Genomic DNA, 6157 nt, shown 5'->3' with positions numbered 1-6157 from the left:
CTTTCCACTACTCCATTTTTTGTGGAGTTCTTGCTTCTGAAAACTCATGTATAATTCCATTCTCTTCACAAAATGTTCTCATTACAGAATTCTTGAACTCAATTCCATTGTCACTCTTGATTCTTCTAACTTTGAAATCTGGATGATTGTTGACTTGCCTTATGTGATTGATGATGATTTCACTAGCCTCATCTTTAGACTTTAGGAAATATGTCCAAGAGAACTTTGAGAAATCATCTACAATTACTAGAAAAAATCTTTTCCTTGAGATGGACAACACATTGACTGGTCCAAACAAATCCATATGTAGCAATTGCAAAGGTTCTTCAATTGTTGAATCAAACTTCTTTCTGAATGATGCTTTAATCTGCTTTCCCTTTTGGCAGGCATCACATAGACCATCCTTTGAAAACTCCACTTGAGGAATACCTCTAACCAGTTCTTTCTTGACAAGCTCATTCATGGTCTTGAAGTTTGTATGGGACAGCTTCTTGTGCCACAGCCAACTTTCATCTTGACTTGTTTTACTGAGAAGGCAAGTGACAGATTTTGCATTTGATGAGTTGAAGTCATCTAGGTATACATTTCCTTGTCTCACTCCAGTAAGAACCACTTTGTTGCTCCTTTTATCAATCATAACACAGGCTTCTGAATTGAAGGTTACTGAATTTCCTTTGTCACAAAGCTGGCTGATACTCAACAAATTGTGCTTGAGACCATCCACCAAGGCAACCTCCTCAATGATGACATTGTCTTTATAAATCAAGCCATATTCCACAGTATAACCCTTGTTGTCATCTCCAAAAGTAATACTTGGGCCAACTCTATCCTTAAACTCTGTGAGCAGGGTAGAATCTCCAGTTATGTGCCTTGAACAACCACTATCTAGGTACCAAAGATTCTTTCTGCTTCCCTGGACACATCAAAATCAAATCAAGTTGATTTTGGTACCCAAGTTTCCTTGGGTCCTGCCTTGTTAGCTTCCTTCTTTGGTTTCTTAGGCTTAATTTCATTTGTCTTGGGGATATCTGATTCATCCTTAGTCATTTGAGTTGGACCTTTGAAACCAGTCATTAAAACAGAATTATCATGCACATTTTGATTGACAGGAAAAGGCATGCTATTTACAAACATGTTATTCCAGTAAGGCATGCTAAATGGCATTTGAGGCATATTAAATACAGCATAATAAGGATTAGGTGCAAACGGCATATTAGCAAATTGTGCATTCATATTCTGTGCAGACATAGCATTCATAGGCATCGAAGGTATGGCATTTATGTTGGGAAAGGAAGAGGATACATATATAGGAGTAGGCATGGAAAATTTGCAATTAATAGATAAGTGATTAACACTACCACACTTAACACAAATTTTTCTTGGAGCATACTTATCAGGTGTCTAGTTGTTATGTTTGTTAATCCCTACTTTCCCATTTCTATTGTTTTTCTTTTTAGTTTCTGTTTTAACCTCTATCTTTTCTAATCTGTTATTCAATCGTTTGATGGACAGATGACCAACATTCACTTTCTTCTCCTTCTTCACTTGACTTGATTCTCCTGGAACAAAGTTTTTGGAAACTGATCCATATTTCTCATTTAATTTGACAAGTTTGGCTTTGCTCACAGGTTTACTCACAGCCGACGGATGAGGATTTATGTTATTCGATGGATAATCCTTTTGGTCATTCAACGGATGACTCTCATCATCCATCGAGTCTACATCTGTTAGCAATCCTTCAACCAAATTGGATTCCAGCTTCTCCTTTCTCTTTTTCCAGGCTGCATCACAGAAGGACTCAATCCCTTGAACCTTATGGATTTGAGCATGGACATCTCTGGATGATTTCCATGCTTTAATCACTTCCTGTTCTCGTTCAAGCTGCTTCTTCAAAATCTCTTCTTTCTTCAAGGACTCAGTTAATTCATCATTAGAAATCTTACATTCAATTCTCAAATTTTCAAGTTCAATAAACTGAGACTCTAGCACATTATTCCTCTCACTTAAAAACAACTTGTTTTCTTTAATTTTAGCATTTTCCTTAGTGAGGGACTTAAGTGTAACATGCAAGTGATATAATTCTGTAGACATGTTATTAATAGTATCATTACACTCAGCTTTAGATAAATGTGCTAGGTTAGTGGTGTTTACCTGATTACTTGAAGAACTTATTTCTGTTCCATCATATTTGGCCATCAGGGCTAGATTGACATAACTCACATCTTCATCTTCATCCAATCCATCAGCTTCCCAGTCATTATCATGTGTAATAAAAGCCCTTTCCTTTTGCTTGAGCAACTCAAAATATTTCTGTTTGTAGTCAACAGGCTCAAACTTCTTTTTGTTGGAATCTAACTTTCTACACTCACTGGCAAAATGCCCTACTAAGCCACATTTGAAATATTTGAATTTTGATTTATCCACCATGTTTCTACTTGGCTTAGCTGCTCCAAAGTTCTTTTTGAACTTGAGCTTGGAAAATCTTCTGGAAAGAAATGCAAGATGTTCATCAATATCATCCATATCATCTTGGCTCAAAGAATCTTCATTTTCAGCTACCAGCCCCTTGCCCTTGTTTTCACAGACCTTTGTAGTAGACTCAACAGCTTCTACCTTCACCTCTTTCTCTTTCTCCAACTCAGCAACCAGTGTTATGGACCCTCCTTTCTTCCTTCCTTTCTCCATCCTCTCATCTTGCTCTATTTGAAGCTCATAAGTTTTCAGGATGTCATACAGTCTCTCCAAGGTAAACTCATTGTAATCCTAAGAATTTCTCAGTGAGACTGTCATTGGTCTCCATTCCTTTGGAAGAGATCTAAGGAACTTGAGATTGGAGTCTTTTGTCTGATAGAATCTTCCATGCAACTTCAGAACATTTAGTAATTTTTGAAATCTACTAAAAATGTCAGTGAGAGACTCACTATCTTCACAATGAAAATGCTCATATTGCTGAATTAGCAGCTACATCTTATTTTCCCTTACTTGCTCAGTACCATCACAGATAATCTGAATTGTATCCCAAACCTCCTTGGTTGTTTTGCAGTTGATGATGTTATCAAACATATCACCATCAAATCCATTGAATAATATAGTCATGGCCTTTTTGTCTTTCCTGACTTGCTCAATATTAGGATCTGACCATTCATGTCTAGGCTTGGGAATAGATGGTTCATTGCCTGTTGCAGCTCTCATTGGCACATGAGGACCTCTTTCTATGCAATCCACACAGGCCTCATCTTGAGAAAGAAGATGTGGGTGCATTTTCACCTTTCAGTGGTGATAATTGTCTTTGTCCAGAAATGGAATCTTCACTCCAACATCCTTCTTGTTCATCTTGTTGTTATGTTGTGATCTTTAAACTCTTTGTACTTCAAGAGCTTGCTCTGATACCAATTGTTATTCCCTAACAATACAACAAGAATTACAGAAGGGGGGGTTGAATGTAATTTTGTCTTCTTTTTGAGATTTATGAAAAATGGTTCCAACTCAATTTATATCTAACTGTTTGATTTGCAAAGTGCGGAATACAGAGTTAAAATAATCAAATGTAAAGTAATAAAAACACAAGTCTTTAAAACTTTCTGGTGGATTTGAATGTGTCCACCAGATATATATATATACATATATATATATATATATCAAGAGAACCTTGTAAAGCTTAAGTAGCTCACAGCTGCAGTTACAAGTGAATAAACAAACTACAGAGAAATTCTACAGAATACAGCTTACAAATGTTTCTCTGCTAAAAATGTATTTGCTTAGTTATTTGTTCTACTTGCTACACTTGGTTTATATATCACCAAGTTTACATAGAAATAAGACAGGATAATAAAACAAAACCTATCAAGTCTAATACCATGCTACTTCACTACTCTATTCCAGCATCTTTGAATATCTTCATAACAACATGGAAATGGTAATGCTTCTTTGTTCTCAAAACCCTGCTAAACAGGTTGCCACATTCCTTTTACAAAAACTCGACGCATGTGACTGTGTTGTCACTATCAACAGATATTTGAATTTATCATTCGTTGGGTACAAGGGTAGCCTTGTTGATCATCCGTCGGGTAGCTTTGTTGATCATCCGTCGGGTAGAATTTATCACTTGACTCCATTTCATTTGTGCAGAATTATAAGACATTTTATATTTATATTTAATCAACCTATTCTGCACATCTACTAGCAGTCTACATGATTCATAAGCTACTACACAATCTATACAAAGTTGTTTGCAAAAATGTGCTACATTACTTATTGTTACATAAGTTACTCACCCGGTGGATATCAATTAGTCATCCGTCGGGACTATATTGAATCATCCGTCGGGACTATAATTGATTATCCGTCGGGTGCTACAAAATTCACTAAGTTAAATCTACTAAGGTGTTTTGTTTAGCTTATCATCAAGTACACAACATATTCCTAACAACCTCAGCGAAAGGTATGTTGATATGAAGTTTCTTGAACACCTTCAGAAACTTCTCAAATTGCTTATCCAGCTTTTTTTTCTGCAACTGCTTAGGAAAAGGCGGTGGAGGATAGATTTGTTTCTCCCCTATATTACCCTCAGGAGGAGTGTGCTCAACAGTAGTCTTCTTTGGTACTACTTCTGCTTCTGGCTGCTGTACTTCTTCTTCAGCCCTAGCTTCTTCATTCGAAACTTGAGTTTGTTCGGGATTCGCAACCTTTCCAGACCTCAAAGTGATTGCCTTCACATGCTCATTAGCTTCCCTCTTTCCTGGCACTTTAGTATCACTAGGTAATGTACCAGGTTGACGCTTTAGCAAGGCATTGGCAATTTGTCCAATTTGATTTTCCAAGGTCTTGATAGAAATAACTTGACTCTTGCACATAAGCTTCAACTCCTCTAATTCAGATTTTTCATTAGCTTGTTACAGCCGAAATTGTTGTCTTGGTGCATATTGCGGTTGCTGGAAACCAGGGGGTTGTATTGTTTAGCTGGGTACTACTGATAAGGATGTTGAACCGTATTTTGTGCGTTGCTCCATCTGAAATTAGGATGATTGCGATTGTTAGGATGATAAGTGGCTGGCACAGGTTGCTACGATCGCTGAAAATTGCTCACAAACTGAGCTGATGCACTATAATTAGCACACTGATCAGTCTCATGGGCACCAACACAAAGCTCACAAACACTAGTGATTTGATTAACACCATAATTGGCCAAAGTGTCCACCTTCATCGTCAAAGCCTTAAGTTGGGCAGTTATAGCAGTTCCTGCATCCAACTCCAGAATTCCTGCTACTTTTCCCTGAGTCATTCTTTGAGAAGGATTCTGGTATTCATTAGCAGCCGTCAGTTCAATCAATTCATAAGCTTCATTGTAGCTTTTATCCCACAAGGCTCCTCCTGATGCTGCATCGAGCATGGGTCTAAAAGTAGCACCCAATTAATAGTAGAAACAGTTTATAATCATCCAATCAGGCATGCCATGGTGTGGGCACTTCCTTAGCATCTCCTTAAATCGATCCCAAGCCTCACACAGAGATTTACCAGTTTGCTGAGCAAACTGAGTAAGAGCATTCCTGACTGCAGCAGTCTTCGCCATAGGAAATAATTTAGTGAGAAACTTTTGAGAAAAATCCTCCCATGTGGTGATAGACCCTGGTGGTAGAGAATGTAACCAGCACTTTGCTTTATCCCTTAGAGAGAATGGGAAGAGTCGCAGCTTGATAGCATCTTCAGTCACACCATTGAACTTAAAAGTGTCACATATCTCGATGAAATCCCTGACGTGCATGTTGGGGTCCTCAGTAGGAGAACCCCCAAACTGAACTGAGTTCTGTATCATCTGAATCGTGCTTGACTTGATCTCAAAAGCGTTAGCCAAAATGGCTGGTCTGATGAGGTTTGACTGAATATCATTGATCTTAGGCTGAGAATTATCGATCAAAGCCTTAGGAATTTCTGCTTTATCCCCTATCACTACTAAAACTGGTTCCTCGATTTTCTCTTCTTCTTCTACCATCTCTTCGTCCTCAAAAACTTCCCTGCGAACCACTACAACTTCTTCCTCGGCTTTATCCAGTATTCTCTTACGAGACCGCGAACGCGTATGCATACACGATCGCTAGAGTATCTAAAATAAGACAAGGAAATAGATAAGTAACAATGTCCGAGTCAATGAACTTTAACA

General features: G+C 37.9%; 1 non-coding gene across 1 annotated transcript; it reads left to right on the top strand.

The window, feature by feature from the left end:
- The first annotated feature begins 5447 nt into the window (after positions 1 to 5447).
- LOC141699187 (small nucleolar RNA R71) lies at positions 5448 to 5554 on the top strand. Its single transcript, XR_012565668.1, has one exon. It is a non-coding gene; the product is annotated as a small nucleolar RNA R71 (small nucleolar RNA).
- Positions 5555 to 6157: the final 603 nt, after the last annotated feature.

The sequence above is a fragment of the Apium graveolens genome, chromosome 11 (genome assembly GCF_009905375.1).
Source record: "Apium graveolens cultivar Ventura chromosome 11, ASM990537v1, whole genome shotgun sequence".
Classification (NCBI taxonomy): Eukaryota; Viridiplantae; Streptophyta; class Magnoliopsida; order Apiales; family Apiaceae; genus Apium; species Apium graveolens.
This window is presented reverse-complemented; position numbering and strand designations above follow the sequence as displayed.